The following is a 15742-nucleotide window of genomic DNA, read 5'->3' on the forward strand; positions in this document are numbered from 1 at the left end:
CAGACCTCTAAATCCTAACCCCATCTTGTAGTGAGCTGGTCTACATGACAGATGGCAGTCACATGCACCATCTTTCCTGTAGCCAATGTGTTCTGAGATTAGCAGAATCCCTGGTTAAAGGTAAGTATGGAACACCCATGAGCATGTAACTTTCCCAGAGTCCGAGTTTCTGTGTCTCAAATCTGAGCTTGTAGTCGCATGGACTTTTTGTAATATTAGGCAGCCTCTAAATCCAGGTTTTCGTTAATTCTGCTGTGGATTTAGAGCTATGTAAAATAAGAGCATGACAGGCAGGATGGTGGGGGAGATTGGCAGCTTTGGAGGAAATGTTAAGTCTTCCTAGTCAGCAGCAACTCTGTAAGTAGTTCCTAATAAACCAACTTGACTCATCAAGATGAACGTGTATGAATCATGCTTTGGCTGTTGGTGCTATCCAAGTCTGAGGCAGATGTTAATTTATATGTCCCTGAAAAAAAAATCACCCAACACATTGATGTGTGTAAAGCTCCTAAAATAATGCCTAGTATGTGGTACCTCCTCTTCTGTTGTGCTACTTTGGGGAGATGGAGATTTGAAGAGACACGTGTCCATCACACATGGAGTACTGACAGACTAAAGATACAATTCTACTCAGGTCCAGCTTGTGGGTGTCATGAGTTTCCTTGTGGTTAGCTGCAGGAGCACAGTGACTCAAAAGCAGATGTTACCAAAAAATCCCACCCCAACAAGGGAGACAGCTCATGAGAGCTACATCATGGAAGTCCCATCCCCAGTTAATCCTCCGTCTGTTACATCTTCTGGCAGCCCAGGACCACAAGTAGCAGAAGACTGGAGGAAGTGGCAGCTAGAATCTCAGGGGCGGGTCTGATGACCCTCCTCCCTCTACCCCTAGGAAGGAATTCATGGTCCCATCACCAGCGGATCATTCTCCTGTTTTGTTTACTTAGTTTCCATGACTTCAAGGTAAGGCTATTCTCTTGGTCACTGGTGTAGGAGGGCCTTCTGTCTTTGTGTGGCTTTCATTGACATTATTTAAAAAAAAAAAAAACCTGGTTTGGGCCTGTTGATAGGGCAGAACTTAGGTGGGCAGGGAAAACTAAATGGCATGCTGGGAAAAAGGAGGCAGAGTCAGAGAGAAAAGCCATAGAGGCGCCAGGGACAGACATGCCAAACTTTACCCAGTAAGCCATTGCCATGTGGCAATACACAAATTAATAGAAATGGGTTAAATTAATTTAAGAGTTAGCCGATAAGAAGTTTAGAGCTAATGGATCAAGCAGAGATTTAGTTAATACAGTTTCTGTTTGGTTATTTCAGGGCTAAGCTAGCTGGGCAGCTGGGACAAACAAGTGGGTCCTCCTTGCAACAGGACCACAGGTCACTATACTGATCTCTGTTCTATGATGCCCAGAGGAAACAGCTACATCACACGTTATTAGGGCACTGATATTTTGTGTTAAGATCCTACTCTCATTACCTCATTCAACCTTAAGTACTTCTTTAAAATCCCTATCCATCCTCCAGCATAGCTCCATTGGGGACTAGGACTTCAGCACATGAATTTGGGGGAGGTACATTGACTCCATAGCTCTTGTCAGCTCTGAATTAGTCCTGGTCAGTCATGCTTAGGAATATCTAACATAATTTCTGTTGTGATAAAATATCCTGACAAAAACAATTTAGGGATTAAAGAGGTTATTTGATCTTATAATTCCAATTTAAATTCAATCATAGGGAAGTGTATTAGCTAGGGTTCTCTAGAGGAACAGAATATATATATATATTTCTACATATAATATCATATTCATGGAGATTTATTAGAATGACTTACAGGCTGTGGTCCAGCTAGTCCAACAATGGTTGTCTACCAATGGAATGTCCAAGAATCCAGTAGTTGTTATTTCCACAAGGCTAGATGTCTCAGCTGGTCTTCAGTAGACACTGCAAAACCAAGGAAGTAGCCTATAATGCCAGGGTAGGAACAGACTTGCCAACAAGAGCCAGATTAACCAAGCAAAGACAGAAAGATGCCTTCTTCCATGAACTTTATATAGGCTGTCAACAGAAGGTGTGTCCCAGATTAAAGGTGGATCTTCCCACCTCAAAGATCCAGATTAGAAGTGGGCCTTCCCACTTCAAAAATCCCTCACAAGTGAATGCAGCCACTTGGGTTTTAGTTAATTCCAGATTGCTCAAGTTGCTAGCGAGGAATCATCATCATAGGAAGCCAAGACAAGGACCTCAAGCAGCCATCCATATCACCTCCACAGTCAAGAGCACATGTATTTACAGGGAAGTGAGCACATGCACAGTCAAGAGCACATGTATGCACAGAGAAGTGAACACATGCACAGTCAAGGGCACATGTATGCACAGAGAAGTGAACACATGCATATACACTTGTTCCTCCGTTACTCATGTCCATCTCTGTCTCCACTCTTACATAGTGCAGAATCCCACTGCTGAAGGAACACTGTCACCCACAGTAGGCTGTTTTTCCACTTTAATTAACTTAATTAAGACAATCCTGCACAGACATGCCCTTGGACCAACCCAATGTAGGTAGTCCCTCATTGAGACCCTCTTCCTGATGATTCCAGGTCGGGTTAAGTTCAAGATAATCAAAATAAAATAATTTTTTTGATCGTGTTATTACTACATAATCTCCAATTTTTTATTGACTATTTACCTTAAGGTTCCACATCTGATCTAGATCTGATCAGCCATATATTTCTAGGCTTAATCCTGATTACAGGACTGATTCAACACAGGAATGGCACCTACAGGTTGTTTCCATTGACCACTCCAAAAGTCATAGGGGGAAAAAAAGACTTCTAGAAAGTGCGTAGTGGATATAAAAAGACATCCTATCATGTCTGGCGGTGAACCACAAGTGGGCTGCTGCCTGACTCAAATTTAACCTTTTATCCAAAGTTCACTGAACCAGTAGTCTCACACATGTGTGCTGTCATGTGCCCAAATGTTGCAACAACCTGGAGATGATTACTACGGGAATTTCAAAGGGGAACGAAGACAAAGCAGTGATCTAAGGTAATCCACACTGACACTGCCCGTTTTCCCGGTTTTCTAGTTTCCAAAGAGCAGCTCATCAGACCACTCAGCCTCCATAATCAAGAGAGCATCCCCACACTAAATCTATTGGCATGGCATAAGCTCTCTGGAGGTTCACGTGTTGGAATCTTGGTCTCTAGCACAGCAAGGTTAAGAAGACATGTGACCTTTTGGAGATGGGACCATGGGAGGTGAAAAGAACATTAGGAGCATGCCCCTATAAAAGACTAACACAGTTCCAGTAATTGTTCTCTGACTTTCTAGTAAGCCATTTGGAGCCTTGTTACCATACTGACTCCTGTTTGTGTACCTACCATGGGGTCTTCAACAGATCTAAACTGATGCCTCGGGACCAGCTCTTGATTCTCTTTAACTATTAACTTTGATTATTTAAATATGATCTTTATAAAACACCCAGCCTCAGATATTTTCTTATAACAAAATGAAACAGACATCTTCTGGTTGATATCTGTAGGTCTGAGTCTATTTATCTAGAGAATGTTGCCTACTAAACCCTCTAACTGTTTCATTCTGGTTACATCTCTAGGAATCAACATCCAATTACTCATCTGGATTCCTAGTGGCACTGCCATGGGGCGGGTGGTAACCCAATAGAAGTATCTAGCTTTCATTGTAAAGAAACATCAAAAGTATAAAAATGCATTGACATCTTCTTGAAACATGCATGTTTGTTGGGGAAAGAGTCCTTACCCCAGTGGAAGGACACCTCTGGAGCTCATTGCTCAGAGCTGGACCCAGTACAACCATTCCGGTGTCTGAGGAAGACATTTTCCCAGGACATCCTTGTTGGAACAGCTCCTTGCCTTGTCTGAACCCCCTTTTCATTCCTGATGGCAAATACCCCAACTTCCCAGGCATGTGGAAGGGATAAACTTCATGGGGCTCCATCCCCACATAAATAACCAGCATGAAAGTAAGAACTACAGAGAGACTGAGAGCCGCAGTCTCTTCCCAAAGAAGAGCCCCTAATTGATTTTCTAATACCAAGTGGTCAGCAGACTGTACTTGTACTTACATATTTATGAATATATATTTAACAATAAGATATTGAAAAGAATTTGAGGGGAAGTGGGTGTGTCGTGGGAGGAGTTGGAGGAAGGAAAAGTCGCAGAGCAAAACTGTGTAATTACATTTTAATTTTAAAATATCCTTAAAATTTTTTTTAAAAAATAGTGCAAGCAGAAGTGCTACGCCCATAGCTGAAATGTGATTTCTCAACTGTTTAAAGTGAAAATAAGATAGAAAGTTGCAGCTCCCATACTTATCCAAGTCCACATTTATTCATTTGTAATGCTGGTCCAATCGGCCACTAGAATGTGTCTGGTAACAGGTACCAGAGCTCCAAAGGCAAAGAACATGGAAGCCCCTTACCCTATAGAATTTTGCTCTAGTTGGGGTTCTTCAGAAAACCAGAAGCCCTGTAGGTGTGAGTGTATGGACCAAAGCAAATTCATCTTATTTATTTCAAGGAACTATCTCACACCATCATGGAAAGTCCAAAATCTTCAGTGCAGCTCAACAGGGAAAGGCTGGGGAAAGACTTCATCTGTCACATTGTGTTCCACCGGAAGTCAGGAAGGACAGCGTCCTGCTCTCCAGAGAACTTCATCTCTTTTCATGAGCCTTTTGGCTGCTTGCACAAGGCCACTTGAAGTAGAGCAACCAGTGTGCTGCACTAAAAACTTACTTTATAACATATTATCACATCTTCAGGCCATCTGCGAGCTACATCTAGAATACCATTGAACCAAACAATTGGCTAGCATGATCTAGCCAGACAGACATACAAATTAATCATCCCAGGTCTATAGTACAGTATGTTCCATGGACCAGGAAGGGTTATTCTCAACCTTGCCACCCTGACCACCCCATCACTTACATGCTTGTGTGCAAGAATACATACACATACATGCACAGAGAGAGACAGAGACAGAGAGAGACTTACTTTAATCATTAAAAAAAAAAAAACAAGAGTTTCTTTTTAAAAATCTCTACAAGCAAAGCCCAATGATATATATAAATACCCCGTGGACGTCAACTGAAACATGATTAATTTAAAAATCAACTCACTGTGCCATAACACTTCACTGCCAGATCTGCTTAACCAGGAAGTTTTCAGAAGTGGAAGATAAATGCGTGCAAACATGAACTTATGATCCTTTGATATTGTTTAGGAAACGCCTGCGAAACAGTACGTGCGGACATTAGCCACTCCTTGGTTAGGAAAGAGAGGAAAGAAGATAAGAAGGAAGAAAGGAGAGAAGGGTAGAAGAGGGGAGATCAGCTTTGCCTTCAGGTTTCCCTTCCCTTACTCCCCAAACCTTTTGCCAAAAGGGAACCCTAGCTCCTACTCAGAGTGCTGAGGCCCAATAGTACCTGTTTCTATGGCAATAGATACCAAAGAAGAGAAGCTGGCTCTCACAGTCCCCTGAGCCAGACTTACCAGGTTCATAGGAATCAACCCACGCAACCCACAGTCAGCCTTCCTGTGGAACTTCCTGAGACTTCCCCTCAAGGTCCACCCCACCCAGGGAGCACAGATTGGCTTCTTGACCCATGACCCACTCATTTCTCATCTGCCACTCACTGTCTCAGAAGCTAACGAGGAGGCTTATTTATCCCTATTGAAAGTAACAGACGGTTCCTCTCCTCTTCTCCACCCCCTTTCCTTAATTCATTTATTTTAGAAACTAGAACTTCTCTCTCTCTCTTCTTCCCTCCCTCCCTCTCTTTCTGTGGAAAGGCAGGAGCCTAACTTGTATGGATGACTCCAAATTGCAAAACTGCCTCCTGTCATAAGAATCTGAGAAACTTTTTTTTCTCTCTCTCTCTCTCTGAGCAAAGCCAGTTACCTATAACTGTTGGTTACCTCAATTAGCTGGTGAGGTTAAGATGGACATTGTGACAAAAGGCATGTGAAGTCCTTTCGCTTAAGGACTAGTTATCTTGGCAATGGGCATGCAGAGGCATGTTGTCCTCGCTTGTACAAAAGCATGAGGTTGCCAACAGTCTTTGCTCTCTTGGCAGATGGTCTATGATGCACATCCCTTTCCAAGCGCATACTCTCATTCTCTGCTTGTAGGGAGTGTGCCTGTGTTAGGAGGTTCTCAATATAATGAGATTCTGCCAGCGTCTCACTCGTTCATACCCAGCATGCTTTGCACAGTGTTTTCTCACATACAAAATGTTCTCCGTTGATTTCAGTCATCCCTATTTTCACAAGCCCAGATCAAGGCCAATAGTTTTAGTTGAGAAGAACAAAATAATATTGTACTAATTCAAGAAATAAAACCACTGTCAGAGAATCTTAAAAAATGCAAACCAGTTTAAATTATTAATTATGTTCAGCTGGAGAAAAAGAATAACATCCTTCCTTTTTTCTGTAATGAGCATCAGTGCAGAGAACAAGAGACAGGGAAAGAGTCAGTCCTATGGGAATCATCCATAGCACCCACTTAAGAAAGGGGATGGGAGATGCTCTGCAGAAGACATCTCCTGGACACGAAGCAGCCGCTTCACTCACTCATGAGCTCACTAGAGCTGTGGTTACCCGCACAAGGCTTGCACAAGTTTGAATCTGTCGCTATTGCATCATGGGAGAGAGAAGCGCTTGTGACACCTGCTCCTTCCTGGAAGACAGCTGACAGTAAATGGTGGAGGCAGGAGACGTGACTTTCTTCCGTGATGTGGCCACTGATAGGTTGACCACTGACGACTTCCCATCTGTGCTCACGTAGAAAACTACGGCTAAACTCAGTGGCTCAAACACAAAAGAAGACGTGAGCGGAAGGCTGGGAATTGTCAGGCTGAAGGAAGCTTGAGCAGGAACAGGGAAGTTATGAGAGAAGGCAAAGAGGGGTGGAATGACTGAAATGTGTCATGTACAATACACATAATCCTGCCGAAAAATAAAAGCACTTTCAAAGTCTTGTAAAGACAAAGGGGAGATTCTTTGTGCAGAGCAAGGAATGCAGAAAGGGGAAGGAGAGCAGGGCTAAGTGAGAACTCTGCAAAGCCAGATGGAAGTAATCACGTGAAAAGCACCACATCTCTCAACCATCCTGTGAGGTTGCACTGCTATTTCTGGTTTTCTGAAGTTATGGGGAAATATTAAAATAGCATTAAACAAGCACACAGCCTATGTATGCACTGTGAGTAATGACCAACATCCCAACTGACAGAACTTCTGTCATTGGAACAGGGTTGTGAGAATTCTCTCCCTGTCAAGGGGTTGGGGAATATTCCACCATGTCTTTGTAAGATTCCAATGGCAAACCAGAGTTCAATTCTATCGGCTCCTACTGGGGACCCAATGAGTTTCCTGGGCTTAAATACAGAGCATGGGTGCGAGGCTATCGACAGTAGCAAGACTGATCACCAAAGCAACTGTACTGCAAAAGTCTTTACCCGCCATGGATGGAAGCTTCCCTATAGCTACATAGAGATCCCTCCCCTTAATGTTCCCCAGCCCATATACGCTAACCCCTTCCCCAAAACACTGAATTTACTTGCAATTAGGGTATAGCTGGATAAAACCAGGAGGGATGCTAGAGGGTCGGGGAGGATCCACCAACCATCACCTTGCCCTTCTTCTATGAGGGAATGTCAACAGTCAACAAGCCCAGCTGTCATGATCTTTTGCAAGTTGATACACATAAACTTTTGAAGATGGCAGCTGTTGGACTCAGAGGGAAGTCGTGTCCAACATCACTATCATTCCTTTGCCACTCACAGACTGTGTTTGACTGTGTGATGAGTTTGAGAGGCTTTGACAGGCACGAATCTCACTCATTGACTAGATGAAGCTGATGCATTAAAAGTATAAAATGTAAAACTGAAGAATACTTGACTGAGTTGTGATGTATGTTCTCATCATATTTATCTAAAAGAGGCTAAAAAGGTCAATAAGATAAAAGTAATTTGTGAGCATTTATTGTAACTAAAAAGTTATTAAGATAAATTCAATGAGAAGACAGGGAGTAAAGCAGAGACTGGTCAAGGAGTCTTGCAGGTTGAAGGCTTTTTAAACACTCACTGAAAGTGACGCATGTGATGTGGTGTGTGACAAACACTCACTGAAAGTGAGGTATGCAATGTGGTGTGTGAGTGTGACAAACACCCACTGAAAGTGAAGTTTGCAATGTCATGTGTGAGTGTGACAAACACTCACTGAAAGTGAAGTATGCAGTGTGTGAGTGTGACATGGAAGTGGCACTAACCGTGGCAGCCTGGCTGGGTTTGCATACTGGATAGCATTTCTTACTTTACCTGACTCCAAGGAATAAGGAACTTTTCTTGTTGCTCGACCAGGAGAGTCCTCATAAGCCTGTACAAGTTGCCAGAATCGAAGGAGTCACTTCTGTAGAGCCCTAATGTGATAGATATCTAACATCATAGGGAATTTTATGCATCTCTACCTGATGACCACATTCACGGTAAGAGAGCGAGACCCACAGCCTGTACAGAAGCCACTACAGCCTCACACACATGGTATTCTCCAAGGATGTCTCACTTACAATGGTCATTACATCTTGGACTAATGCTATCCATCTTTACAGCTAAAGGTTGTCTCAAAATACCATAGGTAATATACCTCATTTCACCTTGAAAACCTTCATTGTGCTTCACTCTTCTGGAATACGTAGTTAATAATAATAATAATAACAGATGCATTTTCAGATAAATGTGTTCTTGGGAGAGTCTTCCCGACTGTTATTCAAATTGACTTCCAAGGCTCGGGACGGTCGTGGCAGCATGGGGAACTGAGAAGACAGGAGGTGCATCCGCCACAACCAGAGATCTTTCCAACAAGAGTCCCATCTCAACACCAGTGATGAGTGTAACACAGGATACAGCACATAGAAGAACAACAGAATCATGTGACATGAGCTGTCCCCACTGCATTGGAGAGAGGAACTGAGATGAAGCACTGGTTCTGATCCTAGGAGAAAACTCTTATTTCTGAAGAAATTTTCTCAAAGATTTTAAGAAGTTGCAGTATAAAGAAAAAATGAGAAAGCTTGTTAATTAGCAAACAAGAAAGAATTCTAATAAAATGAATGAATGAATGAATGAGTGAGTGAATGAATAAGTAGGTAGGTGGATGGGTAGATACATAGATGATAGATAGATAGATAGATAGATAGATAGATAGATAGATAGATAGATGATAGACAGACAGATAAAATCATGATCATCTGCTTCACTTAGATCCCAAGGGTCCCTAAAAGGTCCATGTACTAAAAGTTTAGTCCTCAGGGTGACCCTGATGAAAGGTGGTGGAGTTTTTTACAAGCAGGACCTAGAAGGAAGTGTTTGGATCAGGGAGGGTGTGCTTCTGCAGGGATTGTGACACACCAACCTCTCAAGCTCTTTGTTCACTGACTCATTGTTTAGCCACCTAAGTGAGGGTGGCTTTGCTTCATGACACACTCCCTCACAATGTTATTTCCTGGCTCCGACAGTTAGGATCAGCAAATCATAACACCGACTAGAGAGTCCAAAGCAAACTGTTTCGCCTTGTAAGTTAATGAGCTCACGTACATTGATAGAGCGATGGAAATTCGAGTAACACATCACTGAAACAAGGATGTCATTTACAGAACTAGGTAGCAGAACGAACACAACCAAGATTAGACCACTAAGCCATCTGGATCCAATCCTATCAGAATGCTGAACAGAAATGTAGGAGAGATGCAGCTGGCAAGAGTCCGCTGTGGAGACGTGGAGGATGGGGGCTTAGTTACACCATCGATCTGATGCACTCAGAAAGAGAAATAGACGAGGAACTAAAACTACAGACAGTAAAAAAAAAAAAAAGTTCTCTGGGATGAAGAAAAAGACTTGACTTTTCAGCAAAGTCTTTGGTGTGATGTGGAAATGTCAAAGGGATGAACCCGGATCTCCCTGTAAAGAAATCTATACCACAGTTTTACATTTACATGTAGCTCAAAAGAATGGCATGCCTTGCTTCTATTCTGCCTCCTACATGTGCATAAAACATTTCTAAACAGGCTACTTAGAGTCTGCCATATTTATTTAAATAGGGAAAATCCATTTTATCCTGCTTTTATCAAGAATCCAGTGTAAGGCAGTACAGCCTGCAGATAATCCCTCAACAATCTCTACTTAACTAGGACTCAACACCGCACTATTTTCTGCTCCTGAGAAAACCACACACAGTATCTTTCTTTAAGGTAAAATAATTCTAATTGATTCGCAACAGTCTGAGCACCCACAAACAGGGAGATTTTCTTCACAACACATTATGCTGAGCTGATTGCACTTAAGAGTGATTTCCTCTGGTGGTGGTGGTGTGTCAGGGGCTATTTCAGGCTTCTCCTTTCTCACATCTCACAGGGCCTTGAAGGAAAAATCTTGAGACAGAAAACTTAAAGTTAGCCACAACATTATGTGCTGACCGTGGAGACTCAAGCTTGGAAAGCACCACAGAGTGCCTTCCTGGCTTGCTGCTCATCACTAACAGCAGGTGTTCTAGCCACTGACCTTGCAACTGCCCTGCTTAGCTGCCAAACTGCCCCACTTAGTTGCCTAGCTACTGAGCCCCTCCTTCCCTTCCCTCTTTCCTCAGTTCCCCCTGCCCGAGCTCCTTTCTGAGGAGTATTTAAGACATGAAACTTGCTTCAATAAACAGATGCCTTGACAAAGAATACTGCTTGGCGTCCATTTCTCCCCCGCCCCCCCCCCCGCCCATGTCTTTCAGATAGTGCCTCNTTTCTCCCCCGCCCCCCCCCCCGCCCCATGTCTTTCAGATAGTGCCTCTTCAAGACCCTGGAGTAACTTAGGACCTACTGGGCGGGTGGGTGGTGCACTTCTTTAATCCCATCACTCAGGAAGCAGAGGCAGGTGGATCTCTGTGAATTTGAGGACAGCCTGGTCTACAAAGTGAGACCCCAGACAGCCAGGGCTTCATGAAGAAACCCTGTACTAAAAAAAAATTAAAAAAAAATCCAAAACAAAAAATAAATAAATGAAATGATTGTATAGCTGTGTATTTATTCAGTGGTTCCTATTCCTCACTTCATTACCTGGGAACTCAATCCTTTTCTTCAGGTCTGTGAAATTCCACCCAGGTTTTAATAAGTTGGTAAAGAATGCAGAAGTGGCATGCATACGTGCAGAGTAAACACAGACTCGTGACTTTTCACAACGTAAATGGTAATTCACTATAGTTGCATTTTCATATTTCCCCTGAACCTTTTCCTCCAGATGCACACAGACACACCTGTGCACGTGCAACCCCACACATGAACTTGTGCACACACCCCCGACACGTTTATACCAGAAATGAAGAACACTTAAACTTTGCTTGTGCTATTGTGGTTGACTTCTAGAAAGCATCAGATCTGCAGTGATTCGTTCATCTTCATGTTTCCTTTCTTTGTTAAAATCTGACCTCTTGTCTTCTCTAAGGGCTGTGGAGAATGCAGCCAGAACAATGGCAGAAAGAGAGCGCGCTGGGGTGCAGCTTAGGAATAGCAAACAAGCATCTCCCTACTTTTGCCATTTGGTGACTATGTACCAAGTGAGCAGCAAACAGATAACCCAGGGAATGAAGGGCGGTTGGGCTTCTCCTAAAATGTCAGCTCACTACAAAGTGAAACAACCCTGATTGTTGAATCACCAGATTTTGCTCAAGAGCTTTACAAGAAGGAAAGGCAGTGCCAGAGAAAGGAAACTGAAATGGAAACACCCGCCCCAAGCCAGCTCTTCTGACCGTCCACAAAATTAAACAGATTATTGCTTCAGTGGACTGGGTAAGGTGCATTATCCTCCCCAATATGAATAGCTCTTATCTAGTCAGTAACAGGCATTCCTTGAGCAGATGGGAAATTCTTCCTCCACATAGCCCTTGAGCTGGCAAGAAGAGATTTGTAGAACACGGCTGCCCTTCTTGAGTCTCGGTCTTGCTGGTGTTTGAGCTAGACCTTCAGTATTGACTTCATATTCTCTAGTCTTCAGATGCATCCTGGAGTTCCTCCGGGTCTCCAGTTTATCAACTGCTTATCCCAGGGCCTGTTAGCCTCTATAGGGTTGTGACAACCACTGTAATGAACCCTCCCTCTCGCTCTCTTTCCTCCCTGCCCTCCCATGCAAACACACACACACACACACACACACACACACACACACACACACACACGGGGAGAGAGAGACAGACAGAGAGAGAGAGAGAGAGAGAGAGAGACAGACAGACAGACAACCTGAAGCCCCTGAACCATGTGGCTCTGCATGGAGGTCATTCATGGGTTTCATAGTGACTCTGAAGATGTGCCAACACCGGCTGTAGACAGGCAGCTTCAGTTCCACTCTGTGGGTCCCCACTGGGCTACACCCAACACTGCTTTGTCCAGGGAACTGATCAACATAATTTTGCTGGAAAACAAAAGCTCTGACAGCTATTTAGTTCTAAAAGAACAAAGTCATGGCATTTATCAAACTTTTAACATGTTGTGACAGTATTTATTCACAACTGGTGTATAAAGGCATAAAACGGTGCATGTTGGTGGGATATGATGTCTTGACATATGTGTTCATGTGCAATGTTGAAATCAATTAAATAAATCTGTCTCCTCAAACACTGCTCACTTCTTTTGTGCATGTGTGTTCGTGTGCAGGTATATGTGTGTTGGGCTGCATGCATGGGTGTTCTCATGTACATAGAGAAGAGAAATTGACTTTGGTTGTCACCCCTCAGTCTTCCTTCACCTTATGTTTTTGAGACAAGAGCCACCTGAACCTGCTGTAGCTCTCTGATTGGCTAGATGAGCTATCCACTAAGCCCTGAGGATCCTCCTGTCTCTACCTCTCCAGCGCTGGGGTTACAGGCCTACACCACCATGCTCTGATTTCTATGTAGGTGCTGGGGATCCAAACTCAAGTCTTCATGTTTTCCTGGCACAGCAGTTTTCAATAGCATCATTTATCTTCATGGTGAAAACGTTTCAAATCCTTTCTCCAGGTTTTCGAAATGTATAATCCATTGCTATTACCTATAGTCACCCTACTGTTCAACAGTGGGCCAGAACTTCTCTTTGTGAGAGTTGGTTGTTCTTCTTAACTTGCTTGTTTGTTTGCTTGGGTTTTCTGTTGGGGCTCTTGTTGGTGTTGTTTTTCTTTTTTTTTTCTTTTACACCAGAACTTTTTTTGTGCCTAAGTAATTTCACACCCTCTGATCAACTTCTCCCCATCCGTCCTCTCTTGCACTCTCTCCAGCTTCTGGCAACCACCACTTCACTTTCAGTCCCAGTGAGATTAAGTCTTACCATTCCCCAGATAATGGAGGTCATGCAGTAATTGTCCTTCTGTGCTCTCCTCGCAAAACAGAGCCATCTCCAGTGCCATCTGCTCAGTCACTTTTGAGAGGCGTGCATTCTTTGTGCCTGAGCAGCATGGCTCTTTGTGTATGTCCCATTCTCTCTGCACATACATCACATAATGGTCACAGCTTGTTTTCACCCCTTGGTTATTGTGAATAGCAGTACAATGAACGTGGGAGTTCAGATGGCTCTTTAATGGATGACTTCCATGTCTTTTGGGTATCAACCCATGAGTGAGTTTGGTGAATGATACAGTAATTCAACTTTTTAAACCCCCGTCCTGTTTCTCCTGATGGCTATACGAATTTACCTTCCCACAAAAGGTGCAAGTTCTCCTTTGCCCCACACCCTCACCAGCACTTCCTACCATTATTATTATTATTATTATTATTATTATTATTATTATTATTATTATTATTATTAGCCCTTCTGAGGGTGAAATGAGTATCACTTTGTGTTCTCAACGTGTATTTGGCCCACTACTGAGGTTGAGCATCCTTTCGTAAGCCAGTCGGCCATTGTTCATCTTCCTCTGAGATAACCACACCTACATGGCTCTGATTTGCTAGAGCTGTTTCATGAAGATGCCCTGTCTCTAATGCATGCCTCTTGCTTCTGTTGTGTGTCTGTCTATGGTGAGACAGCTAAGAGCATCATAGTAACTTCTTCGTTTGCATGGACAGTCGGTATACCATCTCCAAACCCCACTGCTTTTGTTTCATCGTCTCTGCTGCAATAAAACACCCTGATCAAAAGCAACCTGGGGGCGGGTATTGGCCTACAATCCCACATTGCAGCCCGTCATTTTTGGGAAGTTAAGGTAGGAACTCAAGTAGCTGTATTGTGTTCTCATCCACAGTAGAGAGAAGAGAATGAATAAACTCCTGCTTTCTTGCTTGCTGGCTTTCACAGGGCCCAGCTGGCCCTGTTCTCTTATCCAATCCAGTTCTCAGGCATGTAGACACACACAGACATGTACATGCATACAAAATTCATGTGAAAAACAGCTGTCTATTTCCTGTCAGTCCAGGGAGGCCACTCTAAACACCAGCAACATAAATTCTCCATAGTGAATTGGAGAATCATAGAATGTGTGATCTATACAATGACACCTGAGCAAGTTCTCTGCCTAGGCAGAAACTCTATCACCAGTGAGTCTGGAAAGGCTCTTTCTTCTCCAAAGAACATCTGAGAGACAAGCCCTTGGCCAGGAGCTAGTTAGGAGCCAGCCTGACTCCATCCTCAGGCTTCTTCCCTCTAAAGTCTTTCTTTCCTTCCTCTTTTAAGGAATGATCTGGAAGGGTGATTTCCCCAGTTCCTCTCTCCATTGTGTAGACCCTAAGTGTCTGAATGCTTGTGCCAGCAAATGAGACGTAACAAGAACTGACCACAGAAGAGCTGTCAAACCCGGGGGTGGGGACGAAGCACTACTTTTATAGAAGAGAAGGAAATAAAAACTCAGCTGCCCAAAGGAGCTTCTGCCAGCTTCTGGTACCCACAGAGACCCTCCCTGCACCTCTGTACCCAGATTGTTCCTCCAGTCTCTACCAGAAGCCATCCTGTACTTCAGTCCTTGTGGGTGGCAGTCTATTTCCCTGACCTCAGTGTGCGCAGGGCAATTCCTGTCGGTTCTTGTCCAGTGGGGATTTTGCTTCAATCCTAGAAGTCACTTTACTGGCAGCTAGGACAGCGAGGTGGCCTTCCAAACAATAGTCTACTATCAACAACACCTTGTCCACAGGGTTCTGGCACTCTTTCAACCCCCACCATTCCCTTATGAAGAAGTTACCAGATCTGCTGTTAGGATAAGGGTGGCAATGGCTCTGGCTGCTTCTGCTAGAAAGATGCAAGGTTTAGGGACAGGAGACAGGGCTTTTCCAGACATCCCCAGTACCCTTTCAACCTTGAACTATTCTAGGCAATAAGAAACAGATTTTTAAGAAGCTCAATAAACAGAGTTCAAATAATAGGGCCAAGAAGATTATTACTAAAGAGTATTTATAAAAGGCCTATGAGGGGAGGCAAACAGGACACTCAAAGCCACGTCTTGAAGCATGAACCCCGCGGTTCTGCTGGTTGTTAGTCGAACTAGGAAGCACACTCTGTCAATTGTCACACTATGTCCTCGACAATTTCTGGTTGATTTGCACAGACAATTCTCTTCTGTGGGAATTGTTTCTCTGAGAGACACTGTATGAAGCTTCCCTTGACAAACCTAACATCCACCCAGCCGGTAACCCAACAAGTGTGCCTTGAGACCAAGTAACTCATCCTTCTTCCATCCCGTAAATCCAGTCCACTCAGAGTCA

At 43.5% G+C, this 15742-nt stretch overlaps 2 long non-coding RNA genes across 3 annotated transcripts in view; one reads left to right on the forward strand and one right to left on the reverse strand.

The window, feature by feature from the left end:
• The window catches only part of LOC126503164 (uncharacterized), a 158804-nt gene extending 152959 nt beyond the window's left edge, over positions 1-5845 (reverse strand). Inside the window, exons 1-2 of the long non-coding RNA XR_007592194.1 lie at positions 5164-5845; positions 1832-1941 (exon numbers count right to left, since the gene is read on the reverse strand). This is a non-coding gene — a long non-coding RNA (uncharacterized lncRNA). The remainder of the gene's footprint in view (positions 1-1831; positions 1942-5163) is intronic.
• The window catches only part of LOC126503159 (uncharacterized), a 1076305-nt gene that overhangs the window by 759747 nt on the left and 300816 nt on the right, over positions 1-15742 (forward strand). The window lies entirely within an intron of this gene.

Source organism: Alexandromys fortis, unplaced genomic scaffold, assembly GCF_014885135.2.
Source record: "Alexandromys fortis isolate MF-2015 unplaced genomic scaffold, M_Fortis_MF-2015_v1.1 scaffold_43, whole genome shotgun sequence".
In the NCBI taxonomy this organism is placed as follows: Eukaryota; Metazoa; Chordata; class Mammalia; order Rodentia; family Cricetidae; genus Alexandromys; species Alexandromys fortis.